Source organism: Macaca fascicularis, chromosome 6 (genome assembly GCF_037993035.2).
Source record: "Macaca fascicularis isolate 582-1 chromosome 6, T2T-MFA8v1.1".
Classification (NCBI taxonomy): domain Eukaryota; kingdom Metazoa; phylum Chordata; class Mammalia; order Primates; family Cercopithecidae; genus Macaca; species Macaca fascicularis.
This window is the reverse complement of record NC_088380.1, coordinates 24,305,440-24,331,633: the sequence shown is the minus strand read 5'-3', so window position 1 is coordinate 24,331,633 and position 26,194 is coordinate 24,305,440.

Below are 26,194 nucleotides of genomic sequence, written 5' to 3'. Positions count from 1 at the left end.
GGGACTCCGCATTCCTTTAAAAAATTTGTAATTAGGAAATGGTTTATACAATTCTGAGACTGGCTAAGATGTCTCCAAAGTTATTCTCTTCTTATCTGATGCTGTATAGTAATGTCCATAGGACAGATAGTGCAGCAGGATAGATCACGAGCAGGTTGCAACTCAAAAGCATAAACTGAAAACAGTTCGCATGTGTTGCCTCTGACCTGAAGAATGAGAGTATCCTGCAAAAGTCAAGCATTTGTCAAGAAGCTGGCCACACATACTGACCTAGAAGTCAGAGAGGATGATGAAGGTCCCAGCAGAAGATAGAGTAATTGCAAAAGATGGAGGATCCAGCAGAAGGTAGCCCAGATACTTCTTTATTCTAGTGAAGTAAGTCAGCAGGTCAACAATTATATGTGTGAGCTGTAAAACAGTTGCTGTTTTCTTTTTGCTCTCCAAATAGCACACTTCCCCTACCCTAGTGTGAAACATATATGAAATAGAATTGTGAAAAATAGTTTAGCCAATTACAAAACCTCAAAGTTATGGTCCACAATTATTTTTCTCTTACTCCTTTGTGCATAAATTATATATATACCTGTCTCAGAAACACAGGTTATTTTACAAGTTTTTAAATTTTTTCTGAAACAATCTCATCCACAACCATACCTTTACTTTTACTTTAGTCATTTCTTTTGTTCCTATAATACTTCTATACCACTCCTAACTTAGATGACTATTCAGGTGTAGAACAGACTACATCATTGCCAATTAATAAGTCTCATACCAATATTAAGAATCAATTAGAGGGCTAAACACTGATTGATCTAATGTGGTGGTTGATATTCATTGTCAGTGACATTTTTGTACACAGTATATTCAGGCTTCCAAGTTTTTTTTAATCCTTGAAAGGAATGACTTTCAATCAGTTGATATGACATTTACTAAAATATGACAATTCTGTATTTTTTTATTTTGAATTACAGTGCTTTGTATTTAAGATATGTCATTTGTCAATTTTTCTCATTTGGTTTGGCAAGTGTAATTTTTTTGGAGCCAGTTGGTAAAATCAGCATAGCAGAATAGGTAAGAACACAGATTTTGCTGTTAGAAAAACTACTTTACGCCGGATTTTTAAAACAGAATTTTGGTTACAATATTGTGTCTGTAAAATGACATATTCAGAATCATGACAACTTCAATGAATAGAGAAAATATCACTGTTTGAATGTCTTATGGTTTATTTCACTAACTTGCTGGTGAGTTATTTCTACTTTCACTATCTTTAGTTACCACCAGTTGTCATAAAAGTTATTGTGCCATGAACCCCAAGGAAGATTAAAATTCATGCTAAAAATAAAGTGAAAAGCCTGCCAAGTGGTAAGCGATCACCTCTTTATAATTTGTGTTTGCCAAGTTTGAGACAATATCAAGAATAGGTCTAGTAGCTTATGGGGAAAAATATGAAAGAGCCATTATAGACTACTGCATTTCTCTAAAAAAGGAAGTATCCAATCAGAATAATCAACTGTTGGTGGGGTGGCTGTGTTGTGGCCCAGAGAAAGCTCGGGTCCTTGTCTGGTGAAGACCAGGGGGTGGGGATCTTGCAGGAAGACGGACTGGCCTCTTCTCCATAGGGCTGCTTCAAAGGGCTTCTCCATAGGGCTGCTGCAGTCAGAGGACCTGCTTAGTGAGGAATAACAGTGTAGAGTCCCACCAGCAAAACAGTCCTCATGCTTTTCCACACAGTGGTTGCAAAGCGCTGAAGGCCTGCAACAGTTCTTAGACTCTTTGCTCCCACCCAGCCTGAGGACAGCAGGGTTGTAAAATGTGGCAATGGCAATTGCGGTGGGCCTAGTAGACGACCTGTGGGAGCCCTACTCCAGAGAAATGGAGAGCTATTACCAGCCAAAGTGCTCAGGCAGAGGTGGAGTGGCTGTGCTGGGGTCCCAGGTGATTGAGCTTTGCCTGGCGAGGTGGGGCCCACAGTTCATATGTCCCTCAGCACTGTGGAAGTGGCTCTTACCCTGGGGGCACATGAGACAGTCTGGCCTCCCTCAGTGTGGGCTATAGCAGCTGGAACCAGGGTGTTCAATGTTCCAAGTCCTATGTAGCTTCATGTGGACCTGAGCAGCAGTTCTGCTCAAATTCCAGGTAGCTCTCTGAGTCAGCATGGAGGTGCCATATTGACTATGATGGGGAGATCTTCTGTGCCCAAGATTGCAAAGGTCTGTTACAGTAGGTATCTAGTCAGGCATGAGCAGGACAAGAGAGGGCTCCCGCAACCCCACCAGGAATGTCAGGAGACCATCAGGTGATGGTCAGGCTGTCTCTCTAAAATAATTGATCACAGCCAGTGCCAGGCAAAGCAGTCTCCCAATAGACAGAATTACCTGAAACTGATGATCAGCAGCTTCCCAATAACATCTCAGGAGTTCAGCGGGTGGGCTCAGGCATGCTCATTAAGAGGCAAAATGGAGATGTTTAACTGGTATATGACCTACCAGTGGCATTTGACTGGTACGGGAAGAATGACTCAAGTGGGCATGAGAACGACTCCAGTAAACACACTAAACATGCTCACCTCCCAAGTGGTAGCCCGGCACATGTGGACAGCCCACCGCAAGGAAAGAATCAGGGGAGGAGGGATGCAAAACCCCAGAAGCGTGCCAACATATAAAACCTCAAGTCAAAAGGTCAAACTGTGCACCTGATCTCTCAAGTTTCCCACTTGGCCCTCTTCCACGTGCGCGTCACTTCCTTTCATCCCTGCTCTAAATCGTTTTAACAAGCTTTCACTCCTGCTCTAAAACTTGCCTTCATCTCTCCTTCTGCCTATGACCCTCAGTCAAATTACTTCTTTTTAGGAGGCAAGAACTGAGGTTTCTGCAGACCCATATGGGTTCACCACCGCTAAAGGGTCCATGGCAGAAGTCTGGGTTGCCAGTGGCTCTCACTCACTCAACCCTTCCCCACACTAGAGAGCCTCCCCTGGCTCTGTGCCGGTCCTGGGTGGGCAGCTACCCTGTCTCACTCCTCTCTTCTCTCTGTGGTTTGCTGTTGCTTCCTTGCTGAATCCCAGCATGGCCTCCTTTATGATCCACTTAAAGGGCTGGTGTTTACTCATCACTCTGTCTCCTCTCTATTAGAGCAGCACATACCAGCTGCTTTTTCAGCCATCTTGGCTCTGTCCCCTCACAAGTCACTCTTCATCTTGTTTTTGTCTCTTTCTTAAATACCTCAAAATAAGCATATAGAAATATCAATTTTAGGCCAGGCATGGTGGCTCACGCCTGCAATTCCAGCACTTTGGGAGGACAAGGTGGGTGGATCACCTGAGGTCGGGAGTTTGAGATCAGCCTGACCAACATGGTGAAACCCGTCTCTACTAAAAATACAAAATGTAGCCAGGCGTGGTGGTGTGCACCCGTAATCCCAGCTACTTGAGAGGCTGAGGCAGGAGAATTGCTTGACACTGGGAGGCAGAAGCTGTAGTGAGCCAAGATCTGGCCACTGCACTTCAGCCTGGACGACAGAGCAAGATTCTGTCTCAGAAAAAAAAAAAAGAAAGAAAGAAAAGAAATATCCATTTTAAATTTGTAACATCATTGAACTCTTATATTCTCTGTTGGATCTTGCTTAATAAAAACTCTAAACCAGCGTATCTCAAAATTAGAATTCTGGAAACAAATTTCAGTGAGTAAATACCAGTAATGGTGAGAGGTACTAGCTTCACTTATAGCATGCAATCTCAGATCTGGCTCTAGAGGAATCACTTATTCAGGGCCAATTATGTATTTTCTAATACCTCAAACCCCAAAGATGTTCCTTTGCAATGGCACTGTAACTGTTTGTCGGACCATTCCATAATTCTATCGGGCCACTTATTTCTACCTGTTGTGTACTACGGCCAATATAAGGGTCCTTTCTCATTCCAAACATGTGATTCAGGGAGCAGGAGGAGGGAGGTAGCTTATTTTCTATGTGACCTCATCTTTTTGAAATTTTAAGACCTTAAGATTAGTTAAAAGATGTATCTTCTCTCTCAGTGGTAGTGCTGAAGCAACAACTTATGCCTAAGAAATTCATAATACAAGGAAGTTGTGCCAAATCTCTCATCGAAAGTTACCACATGTGGCCTCATTAACTCTGTAGGAGAAGCATACAGAACCAAAATGACATCCAATATATTTGGAGTCTGAAATGCGAAAAGTTATCCAACTTAGTCATGCCAAAGGAGATGCCCTCACTTGTTTTGGTAATTTTTGCAGATATAACTAAAAAGGAGCTTCACAAACTTCTACTTGTGGGTAAATACTAGGGGATCATGCTAAGCTGGACTTGGTCCTAAGAAATTTTGAAACGAACTTGCTTCCTAGCAAAATACATCCTCAGCTGCAATGGAAGGAAACTTCAGGATATAGAATTTAGGTTGGAAAGGCCGAGATAACTATGAAAGAGAGAACAAAGGGTAATTTCAGAAAAGAAGTAAGAGACGAAAGAAGAGAAAATCTCCGAAAATAGGCCATATTTATTAATAGTTTAAGATAATTGAGAAGATTCAGCCCAGTTATATAAAACTAGGAAGACCCTTCATACACGCCAATTCTCCCCTACTAAAAACGTGGTAAAATCTACCACATTATAACATGAGTAAAGTAATAATTTCACTCAAATTAAAGTTATCAAATATAAAAGTAATAATAAACAGTTAAAATTACAAATAGCATAAGAATTTCAGAGAATTATGAAAGGGAGGAAAAAGACAACTTTGTGAATATATACCAGATTTAGAAAATGACATTAGAAATCAGAACAAAGCTGTAATTCAGAATTGGGAAAACACAATAATAATATTATTGGACAAAGAAGGTGAAAGCAAAAATAGCAACAGACTTCAGTAATACATTATAAATGAAAAATTATTTCAGAAATAAAGAAAAAGAATGAAAGTCACAAAAATGCAAATGAATACAGTGGATAAAGCCACAAAGTAAAGAAGACTATAAAAAGGAAATTATTTTTAATAAAAACCAAATAATATAATCTAAAGAAATAGATAAAAAACAGTAGCAAAAAAACTAGCATAACTGTACTAGGAGTATCAAAAGAATGATGAAAATCAATAAAAAGATTGAACAAACATAGTGAAAAAGCACATTTGGAAGATTTGCCATTATGGGGTTAGACTGAGGCAGCTATATAAATAATTCTAGTAATAAAAACTATAAAATTTGTACAAAATATAAAACAACAATCAAAAGACATTGAAATATCAAAAAATAAAAAATGGAGGAGTATTTACTTTTGGGAAATTGTTCTGGAAATTAGTGACAAGTTTGTGATTGCAACTTTCTTACCAAGGGTGCTTCTTAAACTTCTGTGGAAAATATTGGCAGTGAAAACATGAGTAGTTAGAAAATTCAGATCCAGAAAAACAGCTAAAATTTGAATAGATATTGAGACAAAAGAAGAATAAGACAGAGAAACAGAGACACACACAAAGTTTTACTATAAACCAAACCCATAGTATTAGCTGGTTACTAAATATATATGAGTAAGGTAACAATAAGTGTACATGGCAACAAAGCAGGCACAGTCAATTTAATAAATACTTGTCAAATAGAACTGTATACCGAGTGAACTATTTGTTCTTTCTTTTTTTGCAATTGTTGTGTTCTGATTTGTTTATAAAGTTAGTGGAGCCTCCAACGATGAACATTTCTAGCAGCAGAAAGGCGACAACTCATGTCCTAAGTAATCAGCAGACAGGTCAAGTTTGGCAGATACAAATGAAATTCTGTTTGTATGATAAAGCAAATGTGACTTTATTTCAAAGTGATAGGGGCTTCAGGAATCTGAGGCCAAAATTGTTGGATTTAGGTACTGCAAAGAAATAGAACAACTGTGATGTGTATATATACAGAAAGATTTATCTTAGTAACTTGGCTCATGTGATTATGGAGGCTTGGGTGATTGATCGAAACTTTAGGCATTGATCTAGTGACGTCTCTGTCACTATTGTAAATTGACTTATTTTGTCTCATGATGAAATTTGCAAGTTTTATTTAGTCTTAGCTCCCATCTTTTTGGGGATCTATATGCTTCCTTAAAGCTTCAGTTTGATTATGTAGCATTTAGCATTAGTGTCTCCATGCTAGTGTGGTCCAGTCTGTTGGGGTCTGGTGCAGGAGCTCGGTCCAAACCATGACCTCCCACAATTGAGTTTAACAATTCTGCTTTTTGGTCAGTTTCTCACCTAATATTTAGGGTTTTAGCACTACTCGCATTTGTTATCATTTTGAGTTTCAGTCTCAACATATCCATCGTATGTTACAGTGTCCTCATGATTTACACATTTATTTGAGTTTTTGTCATTCCAGTAGAAGAGAAACCATTTGACATTCTATGGATGGCTGCCAGCAAACATTTGAAACTTTTGAGAGAATACAGTGCACCAAGGAGACAACCATGATGGCAATCAGAGGTTACTATCAAGAGTTTGAAGTATGCTTTTTAGCCGGGGTCCACTGACAAACCAACCAAAATAGAGCAGACCAAATTAAGAAAATGTGGCACATATACACCATGGAATACTATGCAGCCATAAAAAAGGATGAGTTTGTGTCCTTTGTAGGGACATGGATGCAGTTGGAAACCATCATTCTTAGCAAACTATCACAAGAACAGAAAACCAAACACCGCATGTTCTCACTCATAGGTGGGAACTGAACAATGAGATCACTTGGACTCAGGAAGGGGAACATCACACACCGGGGCCTATCATGGGGAGGGGGAGGGGGGAGGGATTGCATTGGGAGTTATACCTGATGTAAATGACGAGTTGATGGGTGCAGCACACCAACATGGCACAAGTATACATATGTAACAAACCTGCACGTTATGCACATGTACCCTACAACTTAAAGTATAATAATAATAAATAAATTAAAAAAAAATAGAGCAGACCAAATAATGAACCAGATGAGGAGTTTCCCTTGTTTAACCAAGCAGTCTGTAGATTAATTCCCTGAAACTGAATCTTTATAATAACCAGTGTATTCAGCCATATGTAATAAAAAGTGGGAACAATTACACAGATTTCTCTCTATTCAGCTAGAAGGTAATCCACAGCAATTTTATTATCTAGTACAAGTTATGCAAGACAGTTTAAAGACATCTATTTTGCAACCATAATCTTTGCCATAGAATCTACCACAGAGCTATCAGAAGAAATAATTGTCTAATCATCGCCTTGTTTATATTTACCTCAAGCCATAGAAAAGGGGATGCAGCAAATACTGTTTATTTAGAAGGATGAAGACCTTCCAGCAATGTATTCTTTAACCTATCCCATGGTTAAAAAGAGTTGACCAGTGTTCTCTTTCTTACTGATGGTGGAACAATAAAGGTACCATTCAAGTTCCCAGCCCACATTGGTCCTTCATCTTTCCTCATTGAGGTATAAGGCTACCCAAGTGTGAGGTTGGCTCTAAAATCCTCCATCAGTGAAAGTTTACCCCATGGGTAGTCTGGAACTGGAGAGCTTTTGGTGAATTCTATTTTTGTAAGAGGTGTAAGGAGGAAAAAAATTAAAAGAGGTTATGGCTCTATGATGGCAGAGAAATCTTTATTCACGATCTAGAGAAAGTTGTGCACATCTGGAATGCTGCCTGCTTCTGGGAAGAAACTTCTCTGGTTAGCTTTACTTTAAGGATTCCAATGGGTATACAGTTTCAAGAGTCTGTAGAAGATTTTCTTAGTGGTGAGATTATGGACCTAAGTTTTGAGGTCCCAAAGTTTTGCTGCAATGTGGGTGGCAAGAGCTGTTATTCTCTGATGTCACTTCCAGAGAACCAAATGTCTGGATTCTAGATCATGAAGGGTTTGTCCTCAGTCAGTGGATCATGAAACTCTTCCTTTAGCTGGTAAAAATGCATTTTGGCATAATACATAAAAGTCTTGTAGCATTTAGTCGTATCAGAGTTTAGGAGCAGAAGATACATGAGGCTCTATTATTAGGATTATAGTCCTTCCAGTGACTAACTCATAAGCAGTTGACTTATGTTTTCCCTTGGAAGTGGGTCTGATTATCATCAATCTGCTATACTTTTGACCAAAGCAATACAGTCAATTCAGTTAGCTTTGCCTATGACTATTCTATCTATAATATCTTATTTAACTGCCTTGCAGCTTATCTAATGAAACAAGTACCTCTATTGTGGTAGTATTTTGTCATTGTTGTTGTGGGTTTTTTTTTGTTTTTTGTTTTTTTTTCCCATGAAGAAAACACGTTTCCTTACAACCTCTTACAACCTCTTAGATAGTGCTATAGCCTTAGCCTTCCTGCATTGGGAAGCTTCTACACAACCAGAAAACATTTAAAATGTCAATTGAGGAAAATTCCTCATATTGAAATTATTCATCAGGTAGCAGAAATGTACCTAGAATTTTTATTGTCTTTCCAAAATTTTGGGTTTGATAAATCAAACATTGGTTAGAAACCATTTTAGTAATTTAGAAGTCATTACATCAATGGTTATATACATATACACACACATATATATCTCCACATTATATATACACACATTATATATATCTCCACATTATATATATATCCACATTTTATATATATAAATATAAATGATCATATATATATATAAAATGATCATATATATATATGATCATTTTTCCTTTCCATGGTAAGTCTCAGAGTGCAGAGTTTTAATAAAGAAAACTTCAAGGACTCAGGAAGAACCCAGCAGCCATTCAGGCTCTCCATGATTCCACGCTTAACATTATATTTATAGCCTCTTAATTACCAATTTTCATTCTCCAATTCAGGTGCATAACACTGTTTATTAAATGCATTATTATATGTAATTTGATTTGGATCATGGAGTTTATTCAAATTGCATGTAGTCACAATTTTAGTACTGATTGACTTATCCTGAAAATCTGCCAAAATATTTTCTTGGTATTTTAATTAATTCTTTTCCTGCTTGGGTTAGCAGATTTATAATCAGTCTCTTCATTAGAGTTCTGGGAATTTTTACCCAGTTCAAATGATATGATTTTAACAGTATTGAAGACATATATTTAGGGGTGCCTTGTGAGGGTTAGTTGATCCTTTTCATGAACCTTCTTGAAGAGGTAACATTTTATGATTATGATTACATGCAAAGAACTTTTAGAAGAAGCATCAGAATAAATCAATTAATTGTGGAAAATAAGACTTAAAATGTCTATAGTTAAAGAAACAATTGACTTGTTTTTTTTTTTCGGTTTAATGTTTGTAGTTTACTCAAAACATGAACAAAAATCTGTTTTTACTATTTATTTTTAAAAGTATATGAAAATCTTGTTTAAAATAGAAAACCAAATTCCACCTTTGAATCAGTAAATTAATACTAGAGATAATTTTAATAAAGCCTTATAAACAAATCCATTCAATCTCTGCCAGCTTCAATCTCATACCACAAAAAATTACATTTCCATGTTTTTTCAACATCTTACAATATTTTTCTGTTTTTTCTTTCCCGAACTTTTTATATATATTTTGTGTTATTTATATTATTTTTTATTCCTTCAATTTGAAACAACATTTAAACAATCTGTAAACTGGAGTAAATTACTTTTCTTTTAACAAAAACCACATCCTTCTGTCTTTTAAATAACCTTCTTTAGCAAACACACATCCTTGTTCCTTACAAATTATGCATACATAATTATGTATTTTATACCTAGTAGTATTTATTACATATATTAACTACAGTTTTAACTTAGTAACTCTATGTTACTCTTAGTAACTCTAACTTTCTGTGAAAACTTAGAAGGTAGTAATCATAATTCTAATGTATCAGATGCAGAGCCCAGGACAGACGACAGGCTGTTAAGATGATGCCTGAAGAATCTGACCCTTTCTAACATGGCCAGAAGGGACAGCTGAGCCAGGCAGGATGGGGCCATGCTGGGTTTAGCTCTGCCTTGCAGCTTCTTATCCAGGCACTATAGACACACATATGTCCACAGGTCTCACTATGACCACCTGTCTAGGCCACAGAATCTAAAAGCTCAAACCCAAAGACAAGTTCACAGGCAAATCAAGTTAGTAAAACAAAACAAAACAAACAAACAAAACAAAACAAAACAAAAAACAGAAGCAACAGTTTTATAACCTTAAAAAAATGTAACAGAGACAGTGTGAATTTGTCTGTCCATTAGACTCAGTTACACATTTTTACAATTCTGAAGATATTTCTATTTTATTTTACCAACAAATTTTAAATGTTTTTTTAAAAGAAATCAAGGATTACCACTCATGAGAATTTGAAAAGCATTTGGGCTATTTACTTAATTTATGAGCACCCAAGTATTTTTAAGTCAATTTGATACCATACAAACAACATACAAACCCAGATATGTACACATAAAAATACAGGCAAACATAAATCAAAATTGTATAGCTTTGGTTTTTTAAATGTAGTCATGGTACAGATAAAACTTACTACTCTAAAGGGACAGATTAATTAACCTTTGGCTCTGTAAATGGTATGCATTAAAATTTATACATCTCAAGTGGTCAAAGCCCTCACTGAGTTTTATACAAAACACGGCAGTAATTTTACATCCCAAAGCATAGAGAAAGAATCTAAGCTTTTTCAAGGACTCTGGGTGTTTCAGTTAGAATAGACACAGAAGTTATTTTAAACACATGACAAGGTAACATAAAATCACAGGAATTCACTACAGGTCTTGCTTTTATAGCAAGACCAATTTTGTAAGATATGGAGCTTCCAAGTCAGTCTTCATTTTCAGACTGGACCACAGAGATCAAGGAAGAGAGCATTAATAAATAGAGCAAAACATGCTCTGTGCAGAGACTCAGAATAGACAACTCTGAAAAAGAAGCACGCTTACTTGATTTAAGGGCTTACTTTTATAAACAGTTTGTCCAGTTTTCTTTTCACCTTTGGGGCACGATAGTAACTAACACAAAAGATTAGCAGATTCAGTTTTTTTTGTTTTTTTGTTTTTTCATGGCAATTAATTCCTTAAGGACTGTATTTGCATTTTTAATGAGTCTTTTAAAAGAGGCAATAAAAATATTGAAATCTTTTTAGAAGTTTCTGCACACCATCAATAGGTATTTCGTGGTTAGCCTAATTCAGGAGCTCTCATTTTTAAATTAAATTCTTAAAAGGTAGTGTTGTTCATTTAGAACATTCCACTACAATTTTAAATTTTAAATTATCTTTAGTAGGATTTTGCTATTTTTGTAAGCATTTGCTGTTTTTAGGGCCTAACACTTACACCTGTGAAGGTATGCATAGATGGAAGGTCAAGTACTCAGTTCTGAAATTAAGGATTCTATTTTTACATTAAATGTTCTCACTGACTGTCAGATTGTCTTGATCAACTTAGTCAATAAAGTTTTCCTAACTATATGTGCAAGAAAAAGAAAAAATGGAGATAGAGCACAAAATCTCTACAAATTTCTGAGAGCTAGATTGCACACTCTGATATTAATTGGCATTTAATGCCAGTTTTTGCCTGACCTAGTTGGATATTAAAGGCCTCTAACTAGAACCAATCCAGTGAATTATCATATCCAATCCAAGCCTGGACCAAGCTCAGTTTCTCTTGTAACTTCTGAACCTAGTCCAGATCAAACATTTTCCAAAGCAAACTCAGACAACTCAAAACACAAACTAGTAGAGCTTCAGAATCTAAGAAAGGACTTACCCATAATCCTCTCTTGTGAGAAAGCAATGAACACAATGGGCCTACTCGGTACCTCACTTGGTCACTTGATGCTTCTGGGGGTTTGCTGGAAACTGTACTTCAAATCTCACTTCTGACACCAGCCATTAAAATAAAAACTTCATGCAAATAAAACAGTTTAATTGATCAAGGAATGATTTGCCAATCAGACAGCCCACAGAACCAGAATAGGTTCAAAGTGATGCTGTGTCTATCACATGTTTGGATAACAGTTATGGACAGAAAAAGGAAAGTGACATATGGGAAATGGAAGTGAGGTACATAAACAGCTGGACTGGGTACAGCTGGGCATTTGCCTTATGTGAACCTGCTTTGAACCTGCCTTGGTTGACTAAGAATTGGCTTATTTCAAGAGTAGGTTACAGTCTTTTTACGCATCAAGGAGGATTACAATTCAGTATGCACGGAGAAACCTTTAGCCCAAACTATTCACAGAGTCACCTTTAGGTCAAAGTTAATTTAACATAAGAAAGGGGAAATGTTTGTTAAGAGTATAAATTTTCAATTAGTCAAAGTGAATAAGTTCTGGAGGTAATTGTAGTTCATAATAATGTATTATATGCTTAAAAATTGCTAAGAGTTTGAATCTTAAAGGTTCTCACCACAATAAAAAGAACGGTAAGTGTGTGAAGTGATAGATATGTTAATTAAATTGATTTAATCATTTCACAATGTATACATATATCAAAACGTCATGTGGTTTACTGTAGAGATATAAATGTTTATTCGTCCATTATACCTTAATAAAAATGGGATTTTTTAAATACAAAACTCATCCCAAAATATTCACATGAAACTATACAGAATAATGTTTGACACAATATCTGGGCACTGTAGCTCAGCTATATTGACACATAAAATTAACCATCATAACTGATTATTAGAAAAATAAACAAACAAACATAAACAGCTTCAAATCTGCCTTGGAGAGATTAGATAAGACTTGGAAAAAAATTGACATGTGAAATAGCATTACTTACTTCCATTATATAAATCAACATTCTATATTGACTTTGTTAGCATGCAGTCTTTTCACTGAGTTACATTTATTTATATATCATCTTTAGAGTCATAATATTTAACAGGGTCTGACAAAACAGTTCATGTATGTGTGTTTGTATGCCCCGATCACAATCACAAAAACTATCATATTTATCTATGTATCCATTCTAGTCACTTAACTTACTATGTGCCAAATACTCTTCTAGATGCTTAAATGTCCATAATGAACACAATGAAAAAAATACTAAGATCATTCACCATGATTTTCAAGTTAGAAAATTCAAAATTTTGGATCTTGGAAAATTTTATCTGCAATTTCTACCTGAAATAATCTCTTGAGTATGTCAACTTTTCTCTATTTCAAACTTGTATAAGTTACCTTACTTTACTGGTCAATTATTTTCAGTTTTTTTACTTGAACGTAATGTGCCACAGCTCTCTGGACCACAGTAAATAGTTTTAACAAGAACATTTTTCTATTCTTCACTGCCAACATTAAATACAAAAAAAAAAAAAAAAATCAATCACTTTCAGTTATCTTTGATGATGAAGTCTACTTCACCCATCATTCCTAATCTTCAGCTTACCTCAACTAAGCAGGGTGAAATATTCCATATGTTGTCTTTCCACTATCAATTGCAAATGTATGTAGTATAATTCCCACATAGCAGAGAGAATCATTATTAAGGGTCAAATTTAGATAATGTGAATTGCTGGCTTCCTGCAACTGAAACAAGTGTTATAACTAAGCCACTTGCCTTAACCTTGTCTCACTTAATAACACATTCTTCTATAGCTATATGAAACTTAAGAACGCACATTTTTCTCCTAACACTCTACATGTTGAACACGCACTTTTAACTACGAGGAATACATTTCCTTTGATTGATAATTCATGTACTAATTTAAGATTTCTGCATAATAAGCAATTTTTAAGTATACATCTTTGATTTCTAAACTATTATGGGTATCATTATACGATCCCTTAGCGTCATATCTCATTTTATAGTATTAGTCATTTCATAAGTACACATCATTATTTGTTTCTTGGCTCTAATCCCAGTCAGACAATAAACTTCATAAACTATACAATCAGGTCTGCTTTACTTAGTCCAGTGCTTAGCAACAAAGCTTGAGTGGAGCATATGTTTAATTAATAATTTTTGAATTACTGAAGGAATAGAAAATTATTTAGACATAAAAACAAGTGGCTAAGAGAAAGTGATTTTTAATGATCCATATAGTCCCATTTATTCCCTGCTAGTTCTCTAATGCACTTCTACTGGCCCTTTATTAAGTGATAGCTAGTTCCCTCCTTAAATGATTATAAATCAAATTTCAGCTTTTTCAAGTACATTTTATCCACTTTCTTTGTGTATTCTTGCTGTGACTCATCTTAGAGACTACCATTAAGGCCTGGTTAATTTATGTTTGCTAAATCATTCCATTGCTAAGTTATCTATTCTTACATTATCAACCATTTCATTTTTCTTTTGATTTCCCACCTTTCAAATCCTCTCTTTTTCACCATTATCTCATGGTTTGGAATGAATTCTCCTTAATCTGCTGACTATTGAAGATGTAATTATTAAATGTAAAGTGTATGTGTAGTTTTAAAAATGTTAATTCATAGATATTTGCATTTTAATAAAATTTGTCAATTATTTTAAATGTCAAATTTATTTATCAAGGTTGCATATTTGCAATATTATTTGAATTATGGGCTAAATCCTACTGATTGTACATGGCTACAGTTAAAATATATTTAAAATAAAAATTATTTAGCTAAAAATGTAAAAACAAAGTAACCATATTAAGAAAGTACATCACAGAATGATTTGAACAAAAAAATCTTTTAAAGGAAAACAATTTTTGTTTATTTAGACTATGACAATCTAAGATTTGTAATCCTCTACTTCCCGTTACCTTTAAAAAATGAATTTCTCCCTCCTTAAATAGACTAAGTCCAAATAAGATTCAGACATCACAATGTAATCTAATATGAAGATTGTTTAAATTACAATTAGAAAGATTTTTTTTGTTTACATCATCATGAGACTCTCCGAAATTAATATTGTAATTATAAAACCACGAAAATATTTATTATGCTGTTTTCATTGAAATGTTCCTTTCCCTTGAATGTCTTTCTGTCATCATTTTAGGTGTTGATGCAAATATCAACTTCCCTGTAAAACCTTCTATTAATACTCTGCCTATATTAGCAACAACTCTTTCAACCTCTGTCCACCATTTACCCTATTTGACCCGCTCAGAGCCTGGATTATTATCTAATATTATTCATATATTTTCTAGATTCAGATGGAAGCCACTTGTTACTTTATTATCCCATGAATCTACAGTTTCTAGATTGCAATTTGGTACATGTTGAGTTAATATAACAATATTGTTAAAATAACAATAAACAGTTCAAATAATAATACTGTTAAAATAACAAGGTTGACTTTATTAAGTAAATATGTAATTTGCCATTGTATATATATATTTTTTTTACTGAGGACATATTCATTTAATAATAATAGAAAGGAATCTTAATAGAATAGTGGAATATAAAATATCTTCATTCTTTCTTTTTCAAATAATTATTTAAAAACCACTAGAATTAACAGATAAAAGCCATTTTTTATAATGTACTATTCATTTGAAGTTATAAATGGGCAATTTATAAGATGATAAAATGATTTTACTTATAGTCTGAAAATGGTATGTTTAAAGGACTATAAACTCAGTGATATAATAAATTCATAAGTGTACCATTATTGATGTAACCAAAATATGCTTCAGCATGTAGGTTAACCAAAAAAATTAACAAAGCCTAATAATTTCAAGCATGTGATGTGGAGCTCGTCAAACTAGTTGAACACATTGACTCTACCACAAGCTCTATGTATGGCCTGGAAAAGTTATGCAATTATTTACAGCTTTAGTGACCTCATCTATGAAATGGAGATAAGTTCTCTCACATTTACAATGATATTGAAGATTTTTCAAAATATCATACGTGAAAACCTTAAGATACTTCCTGATACGTGCTTATCACTATTGTACCTACATTAGGAGAGATGAGAGTGTATCTTTACTGAAGCAGTAATATTCTGATGTATATTATAATCTTTATTATATATTTGAAATATTGATATATTATGAATTCAAGTGTAAAATTAAACTGAATTCTAAAATAAGATGAGATTTTGCACTTTCTATGATAGACTTTGTGTATTTTAAGAAAACCAAACGGGTGTGGTGGCTCACGCCTGTAATCCCAGCACTTTGGGAGGCTGAGGCATGTGGATCACAAGGTCAGGAGTCGAGACCAGCCTGACCAACGTGGTGAAACTCCGTTTCTACTAAAAATACAAAAATTAGCTGGGCATGGTGGCACGCACCTGTAATCCCAGCTACTCAGGAGGCTGAGGCAGGAGAATTGCTTGAACCTAGGAGGCAGAGGTTGCAGTGAGCCAAGATCATGGCACTGCACTCCAGCCTGAAAAAAAAAAAAAAAAAAGAAAAGAAAACCAAAATCACAGTTTCATTACCTCATGATATTTAGGGGATCAAAGGGAAAAACATCAAGAAATTTAAATTTATAACAAATTGAAACAAATCTTGTAATAGTATGTACATATTTTAGAAATGTTAACTTTAATATACGTTATTTTGAACAATTTTTAGAAACTAATTGCCCTTGGCTAGCTTAAGTACTCCACAAAAATAAATAAAGGCTACATCTATCTTATTTTTCTTTGTAAATGGATTTTCTAATTTTTTCCCTGAACTGGATATGTGCATCTGTAGCAAACTGACTCACCTCATTCTTTAAGTAAATATGTTATGTCAAACATACCAGTTATTATCAATTTTGATTTTAAATCACAAAATGAAATAAAGTATGTAAAATGAAGACTATTTAATTAAGTTACTTAACTTGTATGGCATATTACTTGTATGGAGAAGACGGATTTGAAACAGGTGACAAGATGAGGGTTTCAAATGTCCACTCTTTTTCTTTATTATCCTAAGTAAAATTTTAATATAGTTTTAAACATATATTTGGACATTGAACCTTTCCAGTGAAAAATAATTTATAACTGATAAGGCACTTAAGAGATTGTAAACAACATTGACAAAAATATTAACCTCTGTTTAGGAATTCTTATTTTCCAAATGACATGCAGTATTTAAAGATAGGCAATATTACTCCACTCTGAAGAGTATATATGTACAGAATCTAGAGCTCAAACTTTGCTGTTTGAAAATGATTTTAAACTTCCTTTCCACCAACTTACTAAGTCTTTCACTTTGGATAAATTACTTTGCTTAGATGAACTTTTAGTTTCTCGGTTTTAATATGTGAATAACAATTGCATCAGTTAACATATTTGATATAGGGATTATATGAGATGTAAATCACTTAGCATACTGTTATAGTGTTCACATGCTAGACCAATTACTTCCATTATTCAAATCTATGCTTCTTAAAAAGTGCCTGAATCTAATTAATCTCTTTCAATTTACCTGCCTAGTTATATAGCCATCGTAATTCTAAAAACAAGAAAATTCAATTAATTATGCAGCACATGTTAATGGAATTACCTAAAAACTGAAATTAAAGCATCTCTTATAAAATATGTTTTACCTGAAAAAAATAGAATTGTGGAGTAGGAATAAATATTCTAAGAAATCCAGGGTTTTATTCTAAAAATCTCAAGTACCTACTACAAGTATTAACATCCATTGATTCAGTTGGAAGATGCTGTTGAAAATTATGATTAATAATTCCCCTGCTCTCTTTTTATTCCTCATTTGGCCTTTAATTACATTAAGGATACTATCAGTAGAATACTTCCCACCATGTATCCCGATGAAATAATTGCACCACATGGCATATAAAAGCTTTATGTTCAGACTGTTATTTTGGTTTCTTTAGCATCACAAATGCACCTGTTCTGAACACACTTAGGATAGGCCATATTGAAGATAATCAAAACAAATAATGAAAAATGGTTTTGCTTGATTTGGAAAATAAGGCATAACATCTACTCAGGCATTGGCAAAGCTTTGATAGTAATGCTGTGTGGAATTAGCATATTTAATGAAAATTGATTTTGTTTATGTACAGAGGTAATGGATATGCCTGAATGATTTCTGGGCACTGACTCGTAGTTATTAATTATTATTTTATAATTTACCCAAGACAATTTAAGCCAAAGGTAGCATCTGTTTGGCACCAAGGTTCTACTTAGATTTAATTTTCCAGTGCAGGCAAATAGCTACAGAGAGTCAAATAAACTATTCAAGGTCACAAAAACAGTAATCTGCTTTGATTAGCGATATATAATCTACTGCAAGCCAGATACTCAATTATGAGTTTACTAGCAAAGTAAATTCATGTCCATATGTTACAAGGAGATGAAAATTGGTTTGTAGATAAAGAATTAGACTGAGGTCTCTTTTTCTTTTTAAATAAAAAGTCCCTTTCCTTTTGAAGTTTGTAAAAGTATATGTATAATTGCAATGTTAATAATTTTGTACAATGTTATATTCTCTTATTTATATTTCTGTTATCTTTCTCACTGTTCCTGGAAAACAATAAAAAAGTTCTTGTGGTGCATGTGCTGTGAAATTGTAAATAATCTTTTGAATTAATGTTTATATATCTGAGGTAACTACAAATGTAACTAAAATTGAATATAACTTGTAAATTTTTGGTTAAAAAGCAGTCTCTAAACCACTTTTCAGAGTTGGTATATATTCTAAAAATGTTCTAACATGAGCATCCTTGATATTTGCAGTGTTTGCAGTTTGAAATTCATTATCGCATCATTTTATTCTAAATTGCAATCACAATAAAAAATTATAAACATTATTACATCACAGAGAAAAATGAGACCAAAGGGGAATCTTATCTTCAGAAAATTAAAACATCTAATAAGTAATACAAAAGAAGTCGGATCTTTTGACTGTAATCCAGGAGGGCGTCCACCTTGTTCACTGCCATCTCTCTAATATTAGATTGAAGCTCAGAGTGGGGTTCAAGAGATAGTGAGTGGGTGAAGTGAATTGTATTGAAATCTCCTGCTCTTTCCATTATAATGTGCTTCCTCATTCCAGTAGAAATTTGTGTTTGTGCATGTAATGTCACAATTTCAAGTATATTCCTTTATGAAAGTTTAGAACTTTGTGTAAAATTCTTTTAGGCACTATGCAGTGTTTTATCCCCAGTGCTGTCTGTTATTAAAGGCTCTGAAAATATAATAATTAAGAAAAAAAAATGTGTGTTACCCAGGAATTTTATATTCCCAGTCTAACTGAGAATCTAGCTGAAAGAAAAAGTACTGTTGGTAAGGGATGTTTATCCTCCTTTATATAATTAAGTTTTAGGAAAAGTTAAAAATGAAACATATTGGCATATCTTATTGAAATAGACTCTATCTAAATATTAGTTTTGTCTCTTGTCATATACAATTAGACATTCTAAATATTCTGTCTATGAAATCCATGCAGAATTAAAAAGTAATTATCTTTGGTATTGATAATAATTATGTAAGTTTACTTGGTACGTTTAAAACATTATCTTTTCCCTGGAATAGAATATATCTTGATCTCCAGCTGGGCGCGGTGGCTCAAGCATGTAATCTCAGCATTTTGGGAGGCTGAGGTGAGTGGATTATGAGGTCATGAGTTCCAGACCAGCCTGGCCAAGATGGTGAAATGCCATCTCTACTAAAAATACAAAAAATAGAGAGGAGCAGTGGCAAGTGCCTGTGATCCCAGCCACTTGGGAGGCTGAGCCAGGAGAATCACTTGAACCTAGAGGGCAGAGGTTGCAGTGAAGCGATTTCGTGACACTGCACACCAGCTTGGGTGACAGTGAAACTCCATCTCAAAAAAAAAAAAAAAAAATACATATATATATATATATATATCTTGATTTCTTTTAAAAATAAGATTTCAGGTACATTTTTACGAAGTCTAACATATAACAAACTAAATGATATTAAATCTGAAAATCTATCAACTCTTAAAAAAAAGAGAATATATGGCCCCATTATTGCTGTAGTTAACAAAGTAGGATTCTACATTGCTCTTCCTGTCCACAGGACAACATCCTATCAAAAATTCTATGACCTGAATGCAATGATTGCATTTAAGCACGTGCTTGCTAGGCTTTCTTCTTTCTTTATACACACACACAAACACAGAAACACAAACGCACTCTTATAGTTTATTTGAAGATGGTGAATATAATATAGAGTCAATGTCTTTCTCCAACTAGGTAAGATTTATGTGAGTCCAGTTTTATTTCAGTACTCCTTAATATTTTTTGGTGCCTCTGTGAGTTGTTATTTCTTGTCCCATAACAAACAAGTCTCAGAAAGAAACCCAATGAAATTATTCATCATAATGAATGAGTAAAAGTTGCATACAGTATCAACTAGAGGTACTGTACAGAGATCGAGCAAGTGGAGTCATTGTAGCCTGTGTTCAGCTCATTAAATATCATTAATTCATGTAGTCATTCAACAAATGTTCATTCATCATCAAGTTTTGTCCAGATATTATCTAGATGTTGAGTATACAGGTGTAACCAAAATGCCATTTTTAGGAAATTCCAGTGACAGGAAAATGGGAAAAACAACTAACTGTATAGCTAAATTGTCATGTAATGATTAAGTATAGTATTAGTTTGCTAGGGCTGTCATAATAAAATACTACACACTGAGAAGCTTAAACAGTAGAAATTTATTTTCTCACATCCTTGGAGGCTAGAAGTCCAAGATCAAGGTTTCAACAGGCTTAAACAACTTCTGAGGTCTCTTTTCTTGTCTTGTAGGTTGTAGGAGATCGGTCAGGGTGGTGGGAAAAGTTATAAGAAAAAGTTCTAGGGAAAGACGCAAACCTACTTTGAAGGCCAGGAGGTTTTGCAAAAGCTTTGGGACAGAATTATGACTGAAGGCAGCCAAATTGTCTTATCCGGAGGCTGAGAGCAAAAGGCAGATAACAAGCGAATGTAAAGGAACTTATCTAGATAAGTTTACTCCTATCTCCAGAAATCATCCTTTGATTATTCACGTGCAGGACTGCTCTCTACTTGGAGGTTGGCAATGTTTATTACCTACAAATTGTGTTTGCTCCAAGCCTTTGTCATTAAATCCATACTAAGTAAATGTGAGCGGGGCCAGCTTAGGGGGGCAGCGGCACTCTTGTCGGCAGTGCTGAGCTGTGCAGTCCCCTAGCCGCACTGTCAGGCAAAATACATGTGGCAGCGTACTTCTTTCATCTGTTGCTCAGCCAGACTCTGAAGGACAGACTCAGCAGTAGGTGGCCATCTTCTCTGTTTTCATGGGGTTGTCCCTCTGTAAGTGTCTGACCTAATCTCTTCTTCTTATAGGAGCATCAGTCATATTGGAATAGAAGCCACTCTAATGACGTTATGTGACCGCTTTAAAGACCCTATCATCAAACACAGTCACATTAGGAGGTGCTTGGGTTCGGGAATTCAACATATGAATTTTGAGGAGACACAATTCTTTTCATGATGTACTAAGAAGAAAAGTAAAACCAACTAGGGAATAAATATAGTGAATACCTTTTTCAGTTGCAGGAGGATGGGCATTGTTTTTTAAAGTTACGCCAAACCTTTCTGTTTAAACCCAAATGATATAAGAAAGCAAGTTACACGTATTTCAGAGATGAGGACAATTTAGGCAGGGCAAAAAGCAACTGCAAAGGCCAGAGTGACAGAGGTCAAGAGTCAAACAAAGGTGAGAACAATAGGATGATGCTGGAGAAAAAACAGCACTGTCAATTATGTAGGCCAGGGAAGGTTATGGTAAGATCTTAGATTTTATTTTGTTTCTTATGGGAAGTTGATCAAGGGCATATAAGCCAAAACTTACATAAAATAACATTCTACTGAAAACAGCGATGCAAATTTAAAGATCAAGTTAGATGTATAAATAGCATCCATTAACACTTAACACAACTATAACTTGTGTAGGTAAGATTAAAAAGTAGTCTTTTTACAGAATAAAATATCCCTGAGTGAAATGTCAAAGCAAAGAAAATGTGCCAGAAAAATGATCAAATCAAGACTTTCTAATATATCGCTGTGAGGCTTCACTTTCCTTTCATTATGTATCTAAGTGGTAACACACTGTGCAGTTACACAACTCATCAGAATTTCATGTTCCTCTCTGGATAAAAAAGCAAATATCCAAAGAAACAGAAATTATTGAAAAGCATGTTTATACCCTGCTCCCTTATTATAGAAAATGATTATTTGACAAACAAAGAACTGTGGCTGTGAAAAAGGGCCAGAATATATTCACAGATGCAAAACAGCTTGATTACACTCCACTTCAACTGGGAGTCCAAAGACAGCTGAATCCGTGCCTGCTCATAGAAGCTTGCTTCTGAGAAAGAGCTGCCAATGATTCCATTTTCAAAGGAAAGAAATTATTGAACAGGCGTTAAAATGAGACTGAAATTGTCACCTTTAGGAACTCAAATATCTTGAGTATTAAAGACTCACTCAGGACAACACACAAGCAATTTTATTTTTATAATTTCTACACCTTCTGAATATTAAGTTTGGGTTGAACGTATTTGATTAAATTTTCTTAATTTTGTCAGGATTAAGGCATAAAGGCAAAGTAGTATCTGTCTAATTCTCTTGAGACATAAGTAATCCTAAAGGTTTTTCTAAAGAAAACCAAAGTTGCTACATCTGCTCTTCCTAAAGAATTTCAATCTCAAGTACTTTCTTGAGTAAGTCTTGATACACATAACCTGTATAGAATTGATATTTTTCACATACAGTATTTTCTCTTGGAATATTTTCTTAGTCACTCAAATTATAGGTCTGAAGTGAAGTAATCTTTTTGAATAGTATACTGAAGCATAGATCTGTGCAGAAATTTTGCAGTAAGGCCACACACATTCCTGTGTACACAGTCAAAGGCTGACTATAGAACAGTGAAATTTCCAAAAATCATTATGTTGGTTTTTTTGTCTACCGGTTATGCTTTCAGTAAGGTAAAACTATTCAAAATTATCTCAGGAGTTGGAAGAATTTTAGTTAAGCCTACTTCTCTGCTTCTTTACCATATGCATATAATTTAGTATGTACACATATATTTTAAATTTATTCAGAAAATTATTGAAAATTTGAGATCTGTACATTAGAATTACATATCTAAAATTTAGAATACAAGAAAGGGAGATACACTCTTTTGTTGTTTTCAAAATGGTACAAATAATGCCTAAGGAATGCATTTGAGCCAATAATAAATCAAACTAGAAAAAATGCCTCTCTGCACAGATTCAAAATAATTTCTTCAGAATGCGGAACGTGCCAGTTGTATAAAGAATAATATTAAACGTGTTAGCCAGGATCATGTGATTAATGATGGCAACAACTTTGAATATCGTAATATTCACCTAAATATTTATTAGATGGTAAATCTGGTTTAAAATCATGTGGTAATTAGAATATATTTCTGCAAAGACTTCTCCATCCAAATATATTCTACTCATACTTAAATGTTTTTATAATTGCAATTAATAATTTATATCTTTTACTTAAAATAGCTAGATATTCATATGTGTAATTATTTTGCAACACTGTATTTTTTCCCACTTTAGAAATCTTTCAAATTAAGAGATGAAGCAACTGGTTTTCAAATTACTCAGCCTTGGGGAATTCATGACAGCACTCTTATACAACCAGATTATGAAATTTAGAAACATTTTATTGCAAGAATGTGGCTGCAGTTTTGAATTCTTTAAATTTTAAATGATGACTTGTAAAACTTCATTTCTTGCCTATTTTTACTCTCCTGAATGAACCATTCTATAGCCATGACATTATTTTCATAGTATTAAAATTAGAACAAGGCTTCACAGGCATCGTCTCATAGAGACAGGGGCAGACATTCTTTTCTTCAATTTAGAGTTCACATAATTAAGCTTGGAGAATTTGACATTTGCTAAATGTTGTTCTAATGCATAGCTCTGTCAAATAACAAATTGTGGGCAAGGTTATTCTGTAGAAATGACCACATCCACATCTCATTGTACAGCGTAGTATTTTTTTCTATCATGCTCCTGGAAGAGAGTCAGTGTCCTGGTTGATTGATTGATCCAACCTCTCAATCAGTACTTCCTTGATCATAGTTCATGATCACTGTCAGGATAGAACCAGCAACAGTAAGTCAACCAGTGGCTCATAAGACTAAGCATAATAAAAGATATCCCTTCTGCTATTATTTGAACTGTTGTTTCCCCTGAAAAAAATTGATGTGATGTGGTAGAATTCTAGCCACAAGATCATGATATTATGAGCTAATGTTTGGGTAAGGCAATTCGCTCATGAGGACGAGATCCTTATGGGTGGAATTAGTACTCTTGTAAAATAGGCCCAGAAAAAATTTGTTCATTTCTTCCACCATGTGAGGATACAGTGAGAAGATACCATCTTCCTGGCACCTCAATCTTGGATTTTCCAGTCTCCAGGACTGTAAGAAATACATTTATCTTGTTTATTAGCTACTCAGTGTATGGCCTTTTGTTGTAGCAGCCCAAACAGCTAAGACAACTTTCATTCTTACTTTAAAAATCAAATTACATGATTGTTCTAAAACTCAAGGGTAGGGAGGCAGGAAAATGCAATACCACTGCCTGCCTAAAAGAAGAAACTGAAGATATTTGGACAATATTCCTGGGTAATGTTTATCATTGTCTACATTTCTATGCACAAAATATTTGGTTCACTCTTTATCCTATAAAAAAGTAGACTCAATGTCTTCCCACAAGTGATCTCCCCAACTTCCCAAATCATCAGGCTCAAAGTCATCTCTGGATGATGCGTATAGTTTCTAGATCAGGGAAAATAAAGAGCAGCCTCTATATTGTGTACTACTATACCTCTTCTTGGATATTCATGAATGGAAAAGACAAATATCTATATTCACTCTATAGTCTCTCTCCAAATACAAAATTAACTGATAAAAAATGAAACGGGACTAGGATGCATTACAGTTATTGATTCAAAGGAAATTGAAATCCAAGTGGAAAGATGTTTCTTTGGCCCTGTATCTTGGCAGTTTCTAGTGTAAGTTATACCTGGTAGAGATTGCTAGTCATTTTCCTCCATATTCTTGACTCTACTCTCTTGAAAATTCTTCATTTTCTATCCATATTAAGTCATCTGAAGTGCACATTTACTGAGTGGTTTCCCTTTTCATGCTTCCCTTCTTCTAGGAGCTTGGGATCGAGGGATTATTATAAGAATTAAACATTTACAGATGGTTTTGATATTGTTTATTCATTTTTATATGTTGTTTCAAAAGTATGTTTTTCTAATTTCTGTTTGTTCAAAGTCACTGTGAATTTGTTCATTAGTCTGTTCTCATGCTGCTAATAAAGACATACTCGAGACTGGGTAATTTCTAAAAGAAAGAGACTTAATTTACTCACAATTCTACATGGCTGGGGAAGCCTCACAACCATGGCAGAAGGCAAATGAGGAGCAAAGTCACGTCTTACATGATACCAGGCAAGAGAGCATGTGCAGTAGAACTCCCCTTTATAAAACCATCAGATCTTGGGAGATTTATTCACTATCATGAGAACATAAAGATCCACCCCTATAATTCTATTACCTCCCACCGGGTCCCTCCCACAACATGTGGGATTTATGGAAGCTACAATTCAAGATGAGATTTGGGTGGGTTCCCAGCCAAACCATATCACTTAATAAGACTTTATCAATAATTTGATTTCATTCTATTTCCATAGCCAATGGCCACACCATATTCACTGAAACTACTTCCAAAAATTTTGTGTCTTTCCTATTACACTGTATCTTTTGATCCAATTGTGTGTATCTTTTGTCTATCAAAGCAACAACCACACTTTTAATAACTTCTCTGTGAGTCAAGTTTTTCAAATGAAAGTACTGAATAAATACCACCGTGATCAATGTAGTCATGATAACAGTGAGTGTAATGGCCATACTGTTGATTTGCTTGCTACATTCAATTTTATATTTTACTGATTTTTATAAGGTAGTACTTGGCTCATCTTGCTTCATAATTATTGAATGGCATGTACAATCTGTAGTTCTTTTTATCTCTGCCTGCAAATGAGCTAATTATTTCGAGTACTTATCTCTCTGTTGCAATACCTTGCCAAGCACAGCAACAAATGCACACTGACAATTTCTTACTTTCCAGCCTGAATCTACAGGTTCACTGAGCTTATTAGGTACATTCTTTACTTTTCTAATTATCACTATTGACAATTTTACCAAATATATAAATGCTGCATTGTACTAGTCACCATTACTCAAGCCTTTTATAGCAGTTTCTTACCCAATTTTTTGTTGTTGTTGTTGCTTTTA